Source organism: Eulemur rufifrons, chromosome 6 (assembly GCF_041146395.1).
Source record: "Eulemur rufifrons isolate Redbay chromosome 6, OSU_ERuf_1, whole genome shotgun sequence".
In the NCBI taxonomy this organism is placed as follows: Eukaryota; Metazoa; Chordata; class Mammalia; order Primates; family Lemuridae; genus Eulemur; species Eulemur rufifrons.
In genome coordinates, this window is record NC_090988.1 from 66,359,175 (window position 1) to 66,374,649 (window position 15,475).

General features: G+C 33.3%; 1 protein-coding gene and 1 pseudogene across 1 annotated transcript in view; one reads left to right on the forward strand and one right to left on the reverse strand.

The window, feature by feature from the left end:
* Positions 1–10,347, forward strand: part of LOC138383616 (tropomyosin alpha-3 chain-like) — a 43,327-nt pseudogene extending 32,980 nt beyond the window's left edge.
* The window catches only part of SOX6 (SRY-box transcription factor 6), a 678,732-nt gene that overhangs the window by 502,251 nt on the left and 161,006 nt on the right, over positions 1–15,475 (reverse strand). The gene's annotated exons all lie outside the window — the stretch shown is intronic.

Below are 15,475 nucleotides of genomic sequence, written 5' to 3' on the forward strand. Positions count from 1 at the left end.
TATTTTTTCATTCATTCACTCATTCATTCAGCAAATTGTGACCAAAGGTTAGGGATTTTTCTGGACAGTAAGAACATAAAAATTTAAATTAAAAAAGTTAATAATCCAACCTAGGCCACAGACTATTACATCTAACCATGGTAGTGACATGCTCCATACTACTGAGTCATCAAATAGGTTACACATTCTTAATTTGCCAAATAAAAAATGCATTGCTACAAACACTTCAATATAAAAATGTACAAGGAATATAAAGAATCTACAAATGAAGAAATACAAATGTCCAAAAACATAAAAATGTGTACAATCTCCTGAATAATCACAGAAATGCAAATGAAATAGTTTCATCTACAATATTGGCAAAATATTTTATAAACTGGACAAAAACTGGTATTGGTGAAGGTATAGAAAAATAAGCACTCTCAGGTACCATTAGTGGGATTATAAATTGTGTATAATTTTTCTGAATAGCAATTTGACAGTAAATATTAAAATTTTTAATGTCCATACTTTGAGTTTACAATAATACTTACAAAAATTATCCTAAATAAGTAATCACAAAAATGATAAAAGATACATAATGTAATATATCTTTATCTTTATATAATAATAGTATTTTTATAATAGCCAATATTAGAAATAACCTACTGATTGGATAAGAAAATTATGGTACATATATATAACACTGTTATGTAACTATTAAAAATTATGATATAAATCTATACTTACTGACATAAAAATATATTGTTCACAATATATTGTTGAATTTAAAAAGTACATGTATAATAGAAGCCAATTTATAGAAAATCAAATATATATGTGTACATATGTGTGCACATGTGAAAAGCCAATCAATTTATAGAAAATCAAATATATATGTGTACATATGTGAAAAATATATAAATGCAAGTTTCACAAAGTACAATTTAACAAAAATGTTAACATTCAGCAGTGAGCTATAGATTCTTCACTTTCTCCTTCCTATTATTTGATGTTATTCAAATTTTTTTATACTTAACATGTCTAATGTGCCCCAAAATAAGAAAGCTACTTCTAAAATTCAGTATATCACTTACACATTCAAAAGAAATCAGCCAGATCTGGGGTAACTTGCTATCAGTCTGAGAGCAAAAGCCAAATTTTAATATTATTAGTAGTTTTTAAAAAACTCTCAAAATTACAGGGCAACTTCAAACAAGGATCCTGACATCAAATGAAGAAACCATAAACACTTTTACAAAAGCATGTCCCACGTTACCAAAAATAGGTAATAGATCAAAGGTAAACAGCAAATAAAAACACTGCCACCTCCCTGTATAATTAGACTTTAAAAGCTTTCAAGCTAAATTTTTAATCTGCTTAAAGCTCTGTCTCTATGCCACACCTATTTCTTTTTTTAAATCACCCTCCTGTTTGCTTTATTATTTGATTTAGCAAGAAGGTTCAAGCATCAAATGGGTGGTTGGATTAAATGACCTTCCAACCCTGAGAGTCAATGATTCTAAGGTATTATTTAAGTACTAAAGTGCTACCAAAAACACCTGTAACAGACTTTATTCACCTTTACATTAAATTATAGCATTCCATGTTTAAAACTGATCAAGAATTAAATAACTTTTTAAAATTTATTGATTCACTAATTTTAATAATGTTATACATAATGAGCGGCTGAGTTAAAACAACTGCCTTTAAAGCATTTATTTTCTCAACTAACTTTTGGGAAAATATCAATGCCTGGTTTTTTATATATCAAAATAAAAATTAGAAAGTCATCACAAATATCCTGTATGCAAATTCAAATGAGTTTTCCTGGAGATGTAATTTTTGCATTAAAACTATTGCTATTTGCCCCAAAGCTACATCAGTTTAAAAAAAATTTAAAAACCTCTTTACTATTATTATCACTTTTTCTGTTTATAGTTTTCCTAGGCTAAACCCATGTTTCTTGAACTCCATAATGCTTAGCTTTCCTTTTCTCCTTAATAATTATATTATGCAGAATTTGAATTAACTATAAAAAACAAAATGTGACATTTGACTTTTAGTGGGACTGATATCAAGCTAATGCCCAATTTTTTTTAAAAATGCAATTGCTAATAATTAAGAACATCACAATAGTGAATAGAAAATGAGGTTTTAGTCATTAGTATTTATATCTTCTGATGCAAAAGGTAAGAGTATTTGCGAGGTATCAAAGAAAACAACTTAAGATGCTCCCTAGCCCACCATTCTGCTTTTCTAGAAGAAATTGCTTCCTTAAAGAAATAGGAATTTCATCTATTCTTATAGATCTCCAAAGATAATTATTATTGAAGCCAACTCATAGTAGCCTATTCATGTATTCTATGCTGCTCAACCTACATCTTCAATATTATTTCAGTATTGAGGGCCACAATCTGGAAGGGACATTGACAAAGCATTCAGAGGAAAATGGCTAAGAAACTTTATAGGAACTATGTTACATTAGAATGGCTCCATGTTCTAAAGATGGTAGTTGAAATGAATTTAGAGATGATGTAGTCCAGTGGTTCTCAAACTCTGGTCTCAGGACTCTTACATTTGTAAAAATTATTGAGAGTTTCAAAGAGCTATCATTACATTTATCAATATCTATTATGTTAGAAAGTAAAACTTCAAAAATTTTAAATAGTTATTAATTCATGTAAAATAATAATAAACCTATTACAAGGTAACATAACATATTTTCTGAAATATAAGTTTATTTCCCAAAACAAAACATTAGAGAGAAAACTGGCATTGTTTTACATTTTTGCAAATCTCTTAAATGCCTGGTTTAGAAAAAGACAGCTAGATTCTCACAAGTGCTATCACACTGAATCTGTTGTGACATGTTGATTTGATGGAAGTATGTGAAAAGTATCTATTTTCACACAGATATATAGTTGGAAAGAGGCAAGGTGTTTTAATAGCATTTTTGTATAATTGTGGCTATTCTTCTTTGATACTATATCAATATTTGACAAGTAATAATTTCTCAAACATTAATTGCAATATGGAATCTAAAACCTGGGTATCAATAAACATTTTGCATTCTGTCACTTTAAAATCCAGTAGCCTTCAAATGGATCTCTTAGCCATGCATGATTTTGTAACATCATGCATTAGTTCATTTGAAAAATATTGGTTCACTGAATTATGCAGACTTTTAAAACGTTGACACATTTTATTATACAATATTTTTTAAAACCACATTTCTTAATACCACCACCAATCTTATCAGAAAAGTTTTTAAGTATCGAGAAGCCATCAGGCTTATGGTGGTGAATGCAAGCTTTCCAAACTACTAATTTTCTCTTGAAAGTTCAATTTTATTGATTTAAAAAAAAAGTGTCCATTGCTTTTCTTAAAATGGACAAGCTCACTTTATTCGTTTTTGAGACTATGTCTGCCAAGTACCCGGGTCTAAATAACCATTGTATGTTTATTAGTCATTCTTTCAATTAAAAAAATGGTGCTCTACGAAAAAAGTACTTAGTTCAACTCAATCACACATGTGATTTTCCTCAAGATAACCAACCATAGTTGGGTATGTAGCATAAGTGTTTTATGCATATTTCCTATTTCACCACATAGAGAATTAAAAAGATTACTCAATGGTAAATAGTTAATAAAATTAATAATTTTTGCTGTTTCATCTACAACATTCTTAAGAGAAACTGGCTTCTTGTTTCTTTGTTCTGTAAGTGGTAATGATAAAGAATTCAATGACTAATACAACCTGGTGCCACTGCCTTGATTTGCACTAAGGCATCAGTAGTATTACCCAAAAATGCTTTGCATCCTCTGTGCAAATGTCAATACATTAAAAAAGGCAAATAAATCCTAGCACTTTGGAAGGCCAACATGGGAGGATCGCTGGAGACCAGCCTGAGCAACATAGTGAGACCTCCATCTCTATAAAAAAACAAGAAAAGAAAGAGAGAAAGAGAGAGAGAGAGAGAGAGAGAGGAAGGAAGGAAAGAAGGAAGGAAGGAAGGAAGGAGGAGAGGGAGAGAGGGAGGGAGGAAGGAAGAAATTTAGCCAGGTGTGGTGGCATACATCTGTTAGCCCCAGGTACTCGGGATGCTGAGGCAGGAGGATAGCTTGACCCCAGGAGTTTGAGGTTGCAGTAAGTTATGCTGATGCCACTGCACTCTAGCCCAGGCAACAGAGTGAGACCTTATCTCAAAAAGAAGAAGAAGAAATGAAAGGAGAGAAGAGGAGAGGGGAGGGGAGGGAAGGGGAGGGGAGGGGAGGAGAGGAGGAAAGGAAAAGAAAACTGCAAATAGCAACTTCACATTATGATAAAAATATTTTTGACTGCACATTCCATTAAATGGTCTCAGGGGTCCCCAGCATCCACAGACCACATTTTGAAAACTGCTGATCTACTCTGATGCTCCATTTTACAGCTAAGGAAATTACCTACTTTAATATTTTCAAGCACACAAAGAGGTAACAATACCAAGCCCAGCAAGTGAAATATGGTAAATGCTGACTGAAAGTTAGTTTCTCTTTCCTCTTTCCAAAAGAAAGAACAATACTAGTAGGTGGAAATTACAAATAATAGATTTTAATTCAGGCCAAGAAAAAATCTTTAAAAGCAATGAAATAAGTTGCCTCACAAAACAGGAGTTGTCAAAGTTGAGACTGGATGACTCTGGCAGGAATGTTGTAGAAAGAATTCTTACACTGAGTTGTAAGTTGAAACCTGTATCAAAACTTAGCTGATTATGTAATCACCTGGAAAGCTTTTATAAAATTCAAATTTCTGGGACCCACTCTGGACTAAACCAGAATCTTCTTGAGGGGGCCAGGAGTTTCCATTTTTAAAAGCTCTGCAGATGATTGTTACAGCTGGCCTGGCTATAGACTGGTATTCAGGAACTGCCCAACAGTTCTCTTTTAAAGTCACGACCACCACTCTTAAGATTCTACAATTTCATAATATCCACACCCACTAGGAAGAATACCCTTACACTTTATTGTAACATTTCCTAAGCCTGCTTTTATAAATTATAGATTATCAGGATCAAGGTATTTCTGGGTCACGAGAGGAGGAATTAATGTTGCCTTTCCTGGGCCCACCAGTACACACCTCTGCCAACATGTGTAGCTGAACTGTAAATCAGAGATAGAATTGCGTAAGTTTGACACATTTTCTCAACGGCCAACACTTTACTGTTCTCCTGAAATAACAAACAATTCAATAAGAGCTATCAGTGGAAAAGATGGTCAGTATAAAAATAGCATCCATATGAAAAAAGTGAATGAGATTATTTAGAAGACAGCATGTCCTTACTTTATAAAGGCATTTTATAAAGGCAGTTTATCACTATGAACCAACATCAAAATATAGAGCACAAACTTCAAAATGTGTATGTATGCAGAATCACCATATGACTTAATCCCCCAAACTCTTGTATTTTGAGGTCTTCACTACAGAAAAATTCCATATACTCCATAAACACAACATAAGGCATCAAGGCGACTTGACCAGAAAATCAAATAAAAATTTGGCAGTGGGTCAAAAAGAATTTTGGAATATATATTGTAACTTTTCACTCAGTAAATATGCTCTCCTTTATCCCTTCCTTCATGCCTCTTACTTTTCTTATCAAAATATACTTCTTTGAAGTAACAGCTACTATTGTGTTTTTAATATCTTTTTTTCTTACAGCCTGTCTAATTTCAGGCATATATGATATCAGCTTAATAACAAAAGGCAGAGAAAGAGGTCTTGTGTAAGCAGGACTGGAGAATAAAGTGATTATCAAAACATAATCCTCAGACTACCTATATCAGAACCACCTGGAGTGCTTACTAAAATAAAATTTTTAAAAATATTATTAAGACCCCACCCACACTGATTGATTCTTAGAGGATGGCCCAGGAACCTATTTTTTAAGCATAACTCCCAGGTAATTCTTAGCACACCAAAATTCAAGCACTGCTAAGCTAAAAAGCAACTGTATTAAATATGGGTAAGCTCACAAAAACGTTTGTGGAAAAATAAATATTTTGTCACTATAAAATGTTTTACTGAAAAGATTCTCAATAATTTTGGAGTTCTTGTTTTTTGAAAATAAAATAAAATATTTTATTAAATGTAAGGAAGTATTAGAAACTAGACATGGATGGAATTTGGCTTAAAAATTTAATCTTAATACTCCCACATTTGCAGTGCATTATCATATCCAGAAAGAGAAGATTCCTACCCTTACTGAGTTTTCTCTCCCTGAGTTCTGCTCACAAAATAGAGTAAAAGTAGAGTGGCATAACATTTTTAAAAGCATCATTTAACAAAATCTTTCAAATAATTACTAATATTTAAGCCCATACATCTTTTTAATCTACTATTTTCTATAGAGTAAACTGACAGAAAGAAATGAGGCAGGGCTGTCCTTTGTACTTGCTCTAGGCAGTTAAATCAAGATAAATTTAAAGACAGGTAAAGAAGGTCAATTTTGATCTTCATTTTAAGAAACTTGTCTTGTTACCACTCTCAGTACCACTCCCTCTTAACCACAAATAATGACTTCAGTAATGGAGCTCTGTAATTTAAAGTATCAGGCAAATAACAGCAAGTAACTTGGATGAGTTGACACCGCCTGTTGTGCAAATATGTACTTAGACGATTATAAAAATAACAGCTGCATTATCGACTGGATACAGACCAGAACAATTTATGTGAATGCAGAGAGTCAACATGGTCTGAACTGACATGTATGTGGCACTTTATATTTTTTAAGCATTTCTCAATTATGATAGAAATTAAAAGTGGAAGATATGCTAAAAGAAGAGAAAAATAAAAATTTGGTAGCTTTGGGCTAATTACCTAAGCATCCTAATTCCTACAGTAAATCATAGTTACTCATCATTTACTAAATGTTTGCTTGTACCAGGCACTGTGTTAAGCCCCAGAAGAACTAAAATGAATGAAGTAGAGTTGGTGACTTCAAGGAGTTCACAGTCTACTGAAGAAGACAAATAATTACAGGTTTGTGGGAAACACGTGAGGTGAAGAAAGCAAATTATAAAACTATATAATTTCTTTTTCTAAAACAAAGAAAATGCTTTTACATAGCAAGATATTACCATTTAACTCCCAAGGTTTTTATGAGGATTAGACATATGAAAATGCTTCCTAGATGGAGTTTGCCTTCTATGAGTAAATATATTTTCCTTTTTGTCTTTTCCTTGAGACTCAACTGAAATGTGCCCAAGTCACAAATTACACAGATGATGTGGTGGCTAGTGTATTCATCCACTTGTTAAAGAAGAGTGCATGAAGAGTACAAGACCCTAGATCTGTGTCCTTGGCACTGCTGCCACATCATCACATTCAACACATAAACACTGCAGACCTACTGGGAGCTTGGTTGTAAGAGTTAATCCTTCCCATCCATAATTAGGTCTTTTGCTCACTCTCAAAAGCAAAGAAACAAAGAGCATCAAGTGGAAAGATCCTGCTTATCCTGTGAATCTTCTGCATAAATTTAAAGATTTCACTTTAAAGTGCAGAAAAGATCTGGCCTGGCCTCAGAGATTGCCTCATGTCCTAAGTGAGAAATATCAGGGATAGCAGAATGAGATATGCTCAAGTTTACAGGCAAGGAAATAAACACATAATTCACTCAGGACCACATGACAAGTTGGTGACAGAGCTTTCATTTTAAGTCAAAGTTTCCAATTACTAGACTTATGTCCACTTCATGAGGAAAATAAATGTCTCCAGTTACTTTATCTGTAAAATAGGAACTTCAGCATTCACCTCTCTCATAAAATGTTAGCTTATACTTTGTTCTTGCACTTAACTCATTTGACAAAAGATACTTTGTAAAATGGAAACAGGTTAAATGCCTAGATTTTAAATATATTTCTCCAGTGCCAGCACTTTCCCATCTCCCCAAACCCCAAACAACTACCAATTCCTATATATTCTTGTCCTGGAATTTTCCTAGTTTGACTTTCTTTTTCTGAACACTCACACACACACAAGATTTGATGAAGCAGTGTATGTGTGTTTGTATGTGTGTGTGTTTGTGTATGTGTGTGTAGATATACACAAGAAAAATACCCTGCTACATGCTACATAATTCTCATTTCCCTATATTACTACTCTAAGGCCAGCACTGGGACAAAAACCACTGCCTTTTTTAATGTGATGTGATAAGGAAAGCATAGAGCTCTCCAATATTCAAGTCCCAGCCCTAAATTTCATCACTATCAACCCTGTTTCTGCAGAATTCCACAATAAGACAACAAGCTATTAGTAAGCAAATTCTATAGGCCAAGTATTGTTCAGTTGATATATATTTCTTCATTGAAGCCTCACAATTACTTGTGAAGAGGAGATTACTCTCCTCATTTTTGAAACTTGAAATTCAGTGGGATTAAATATTCACAAAAATATTAAGTGGCACAGTTGGCACTCAAACTCACAACTCTGGTTTCAAACATAGTGTACTTTCTATGTTTTGCTTAAGTAGTTTTCCTTAATATTTCAGACCCTAGCCCTTTCAAAAAACATTGGTTCTTATGCTAAGAGAGTTGCTTTTAAGAGATTCTAAATCCCACCATCTCTGTCCACTGATCCTACCCCTGTCCTTCAACCACTATAGTTCTTGGGACAGATACTATGCCAAGCTCACATGGCCCATAATGCAAAGCCTCCTTCTCGCATCTTCTATCTCAGAGTAGCTTCCTAGAACAATTTTATTAGACAGAGGAGTGTTTCTTCTAAAAAAGAAAATGAAAATATGTACCACATGTATTGCACACACAATACAAAAACATAAAACTTAAAAGAAATATTCCAACGTCAGGATGTTATTTTATTTATAAATAAACAACATAAATTTGAGATGATTTCAAAAATTAAATGTTTACTTTCTAATAATAAATCTAAATAAATTTTAGGTTTAAAAGTTGTAAATATTACAAAAGTACAAAAATTAAAGCAGTATATTATTGGCACATGAATAAACTGGCAGATCAATGGGCAACAGATAATCTAGACATAGATGACAGTTTAAAGAAGAATTTAGAGTATCATATAAATGACACTTTAAGTCAGTAGAGAAAGATGAACTATTCAATAAATGGTGCTGGGAATGAGTAGACATTTAAAAAAAAAATACTTGAATCTCCACATCTCACTTCACACTAAAATTCCAGAGGAAATTTTTAATGGAAAAACTGAAAACATAAGTAATCTTCAAGAAAATTCAAATGACTATTTGTATAATCTTGAGGCAAGAAACAACTTTCTAAGCATGACATTAAAACAAGGAAATATTAATAAAATTGCTACATTAAAATTTTTAAACATCTGTATAAAAAGACAATGAAGTAAAAGATAAACTGCAAACTGAAAAGTATATTTATATTTGGTACAATGTGGCTAAAAGGAATACTAACAGCTCCAATAAATCAATTAAAAAAAAAAAAAAACAGAAAATAGAGTAAGAAATAGTTGTAATGCCCAGCAAAGGAGGCAGGAATGAGAGCTTGAGTTAGAAGCTGGGTGGGCACCCTGGCTGGAATCACCACTATCAAGGCAGTCAAGTGCGAGATTCAGGTTTTGCAGCAGCAGGCTGATGATGCAGAGCCCAGCGCCTGCAGCAGGAAGTGGAGGGAGAAAGGCAGGCTCCTCAGCTTGAGGTGGCCTCCTTGAACCATAGGACCCAGGAAGTTGAAAAGGAGCTGGACCATGCTCAGGAGCACCTGGCCACTGCCTTAAGGCTATAGGAAGCGGAAAAAGCTGCTGATGATCGTGCAAGTGGTATGAAGATTAGTGAAAACCGTGCCATAAAAGATAAAGAAAAGATGGAATTCCAGGGAATCCAACTCAAAGAAACTAAGCACATTGCAGAATAGGAAGACAAGTAAGAAGAAGTGGCTCAGAAGTTGGTGGTCATTGAAGGAGAACTTGGAACGCACAGGGGAACCAGCTGATGTGGCGGCATCCTGTTGCAGAGAGATGGATGAGCATATCAGACTGATGGGCTAGAACCTGAAGTGTCTGAATGCTGCTGAAGAAAAGTAGTCTCAAAAAAAGACAAATATGAGGAAGAGATAAAGATTCTTATTGATAAACCCAAGAAGGCAGAAACCCATGCTTAGTTTGCCGACAGCTCGGTAGCCAAGCAGGAAAAGACAATTAATGATTTAGAAGACAAACTGAAATGCACCCAAGAGGAGCACCTCTGTACACAAAGGTTGCTAGACCACACTCTGCTTGACCTGAATGAGATGTGGAGCACCCCCGGCCCCGCCCTGCTGCTGCTCCTCCCTCTGACCTGGACTTCACCTGAGGCCAGCCTGCCCAAAGCTGACCTTTAGACTGAGGGATGATCTTTAACTGGAAGCCTGCTTTCACCTTTTGCCACCTCCTCCGATGCCGATGCCGGCACCCCTCACCCCACACACACACACAGACTTTTTTGCCAACTGTCTCTGTCTCTTCCCAGAGATTCCAGCTGAGCTAGAGGCTGAACACCTCTGGGAACATTTAAGGGAATGTGAGCACAATGCAAAATGTCCTTAAAAGCATGTTGTGATGTACACATTTTGTAATTACCTTTTTTGTTGTGGTAGCAACCATTTGTAAAACACTCCAAATAATTCCACAGCTCTGAAGGAGCAATCTAATCTCTTTCTCACTTTTGGAAGGTATGCATATTGCCCTCTCCATAGAGAACGGAAAGTTATGAGCCTGCCTTCCTGAGAACCAGAGCACAGGGAAAGACTTCACTTTGGGAAACCTCATTGCTCTGTACAAAGTACCAGCCAAACCAGAAAGGTAATTGTAGGAGGAGTTAGCCAAAAAAAAAAAAAAAAACCAACAAAAACATGCTGTTCAGATTTTCAGCTTTAAGGTATCTTTGGACAACTCTGTTTTTATTTTTTCATTAGAAGCAACCAAATTAAGATGGTGAGACCTCTGAGACCAAAGTTTTGCCCTACCTATACTCCCTTCCCAAACACTCACAGAATGGATCATATGCCCTTTATGTTGAGTTGACCACTTAATTCTCTCCTGACTCCTTGAAAGAAAGAAATAAAATTATGTTTTTCCTACTGATTTAGCCATATGAAACTCATCTCATTACCCTTTTCTGGGTCTGAAGCTGCTTTCTCTAAAAGTACAATCTTATTGTGCTTTGTATCAGTCAGCGCTGGAGAAATTTTGAATAACTTAACATACAAAACTTTTCAAATTTTATATTATTTTGAAACTTAGCTTCTCTGGGTTTGGGTTCCTTGGCCGCATCATCTGACTATGAGAGCTCTCTACAGTCTGTGGGCTGGCAGCATGCTGATCTTTTGAAGTTTCTTTCCCTGCCCAGTCCTCACTTTTGGTGAGGTTTTTGTGAGGTCTGTTAGGTTTACATCCTGCAGTTTATTGGCTTAAAATGTACTCTCCCTTGGTGTTTTCTCTTTGGGGCCAACTGGAAGAAAGAGAAACCCATAGTGCAACTGTTTAGATACTGGGTATTGACAAGTATCTTTTTGAAATAAAGAACCAGTCCCTCTAAAAAAATTATAATATAAAAGAAAATCAATAAAATAAAAATTAAAAAACAAAAATAGGCTACAAAGATAAATGCAATATTTACAAATGAGAAAACAGAAAAGCAAAGAAGCTAAAAAATGTATTCAATATCACAATTAATTTTAAAAATGCTAAGTAATATAACAATACATATCTCAATACAAGATAATATTTTGGCAAAGATTTAAATATTGTTAAAATTTAATATTCATGAGCATAAGGAAATGGGCACTCTTATTCACTGGTGAAAATATAACATAGCACAACCTTTCTGGAGGACAATTTGACAATTTTAAATTCCCTATATCATTCATGACAAAAATTTATACAATTTGGAAACGAGTAAGTAAAAAGTAAAAGACCTTCTTTCCAATATATCCAAATTTTAAATGTACATGGCCTTTGATACAAAAATTCTATTTTATCCTAAAGAAATTCTTGGGCACATGGATAAAGGTACTCATACAAAATGTTTACTGAGGTGGTGGTGTTTAGAATAAAAAGCAGCTTAACCGAGAGCCATAGTGCTGTAGTCCTAGCTACTCAGGAAGCAGAGACAGGAGGATCGCTTGAGCCCAGGAGTTCAAGGTTACAGGGAGCTATGATCATGCCACTGCAATCCAGCCTGGATGACAGAGTGGGATCCTGTCTCTAAAAAAAATAAAAAATAAAGTAGCTAGAAACAACCAAAGGTTCACCAATATGGGAATGACTAAAGTTCAAACACAAGATAGAGTACAATGTGGTTATTATAATTGTGCCATATATCCATATTTATCAATAAGAATGTTATCCACAGCCTATTAAAAACAAATAAATTGTATGAGTACATATGCATATGAATACAAAAAAGAATATACAGCAAAATGATACTGATTGTTGTTTATAATAGCATTCATATTGAGATATATATATGACAGCAATATATACAAGTATGTAAACATATGCATAAAAGAAAAAGAAATGACATACAACAAAATGTTATTGATGAGTGTTGAGATTATAAGTGAGTTTCTCTTTTTTCTCTATTTCTTTCCATTTGTCTGAATTTTTTTACATGTATTGGCATTCATTTCTTGAATAATCAGAGAAAAAGGCTATTTTTATTTTAAAATACATTTAAAATTGGTTCTTATATTAAAACAAATTAAAAATTGGGTAAAGATTAAACTAAGGTTCAAACACAACTTATTTTTAAACTAAATTATAATCTTAAAAAATGACACTGAAAAAGGTAATTCTAACTAATATCAATAAGAATAACAATGCTAAATCTAAAATGGTAGGTTGAAATCTATTGTAAGGGAAAATGACTAGACCTACCCTAATTAAACAAATTTAGTGTGTGCAAACATACATATTATATAGGCACAAATATATATGTAAATATGTTATATCCATAATACATATGGATATAAATGTGATATACCCATCCCTATATTATACATTTATCTACTTATATCATAAATGATTAGGCCTTTATATTAATAAAAAGGTTTTAGGATATTGGCACATCATGTTTCCCTAAAGTTTGTAGAAGTTATAAACATACCATGATCATAGTTTGATGACATTAGCATACTCTTTCTAAAACACCTATGTTTTAAATTTGGCAATATTTATTAAGAGCCTTCAAAGTGTCTATCATTTTTGACCCAGCTCCACTTCTAGGAATCTGTCTTAAGGAAATAATCAGAAACACAAAAAGAATTTATGTGCAAATATATTTAGTCTAGTATTACTTAAAAGAGTAAAATCAAAAAAGTAGGTTGTGGATCCCATGTATGTAAAATAAAGATAGATATAAATGTGCTTACATATGCATTGAAAAAAATCTAGAAAAATAGCCAAGAAACTCTTCACTGTGGGATATTTTACTTCCCACTTTATACCTTTCCATATTTGAATTTTTAACATGAACATAATTACTTTTATAATTTAAAAAGAAAAATAAAAAAGAGATAAAATGGCAATAATAAATAATAATTTGAAGCAACCTATATCCAAAAGTAAGGGAAAGTCTAAGTAAAATGTAACCCACTCACTGGGCAGAAAATTGTGTGATTAGTAAAATTTTTATTTAGAATCCTAGGTAATAGTATGAGAAAATGCTCATGTGACAATGTCAAGCCAAATAAAGGGATAAAAATTATATTTACATACTTTTGAAAAATTGTTATCTCACTTATTAACTCAAAATCTTAACTCAAATACACTCAAAAATACAATGACACAGGTACAGGTGGGGGAAATGATGAAAAGCAACACATCCTCAAAAAGAAGAAATACTTCAGAGTCTGAGGCATCTTCAAGCTCTAAGCATGAATTATTTTGTTAATGAGGCTACCAAACATTAATGTAATTCAGGCCACATGAGGAGATCTCCTATGTTGAGAAAACAAGATGACAAATCATGCTTTACGGGTACTTTGGGCTAGCTGGTATTTACATACTTTAGAAAAAAGCCTATGCTTAAGAAAAATACTGAGACGAATTATTAAGCTGTTAACAAAAGTTGCACTAGGTATGGGACAATGGGTAAACTCTTTCTTTTCTTCCCACTTTTTGTATTTTTCTAAATTTACATAATGCTGAACATTTTTAGATGGAAAAATCAAGCAAAAGAGTATGAAATTCCACTATTTCATGCAGAGTTCACACTTACAAATATCACACTCTTAACCAACATTCAAAGAGTTTTTTTCTAAACTATAATTAACATGCAAGTAAATCTCCTTAATTAGTCATTTGAGTTCTATATCCTATATCCAAAAATAAGTGAAAGTTTTAAATACACCCCATTCACAAGGCATAATATTATGTGGTTATGAAAACCTTTATTTGGAATCCTAGACAATAGCATCGGGAAAACATTTGTGGTGTATATACACTCTATTATATAAAAGAGTTTTAATTTAGCCAATAGAATTACCTAACTTCCTTTGAATCAGCAATGTTCCTCTGAAGGTATGGAATGAGATAGATTAACTACTTTTTCCTTGATAAGTAACTTCTGTTTCCTCACCTCTAAAATGCACACAATAATACTATTCTGCCTCACAAATTTGTTGCTAAGATTAAATGATATAATATATGTAAAGGAATTAGTACAGTCCCCACCACTTAACAGGTACTCAATAAATGGCAGTAATTATTATTATGGTCATGGTTGTCCTTAAAACATTTACTTACTCTCTCCTTCTATTAGGATGGATTCTGTGGATGACTAATCAGAATGAAAGAAGGATGTTTTCTAAATTACCAACGGAGATTTAGGTATCAGAATCAATTTGAAATAGTTAAGAGTTCGTGCATAATATAAAATTATATCTGGAGAGTTACTTATTTAAATATTATTCTGCAAATATACATTTTTTAAAGCATATAATACTTATTATTATTATGGCCAAGTAATTATAAGCACACATAATCTCAAAATAAAAGAAAACCAGCTGTACTTCCTCAGCTAACCTCCTACAGTAACAATTTTACTTCACAGTATGAGTTTTTTAACCTTCTTTACTATTTGTTCCATTACTTCACACTCTACTAGAACAATGGGAACCAGAAGATGGTCTAGTAAAGTGAGAAAGTGTGAAGGTTAAGAAACAGACCTAGGTTCAAATCCTGGCTCTATCACTTACTATTAATGGACGTGTGACCATGGCCAATTTATTAACACATTAACTGCCATGTGAGTTGTATTTAACGCCTGCTAGTTTTGAGTCTAGCACCTCATGAAGCATATGTAATTCACACGTCTCTTCACCTTGGGAGCTGCAAGAACTATTTTTCAAGTTTCATATAATTCACACAGAGAAAACAAGAAAAAATAACAAATTTTTCATTAAATTAGATGGGATCATTTGGTTTTCAAAGTTTTTATTTTATTTTCATAATAAGACACCATGGCCC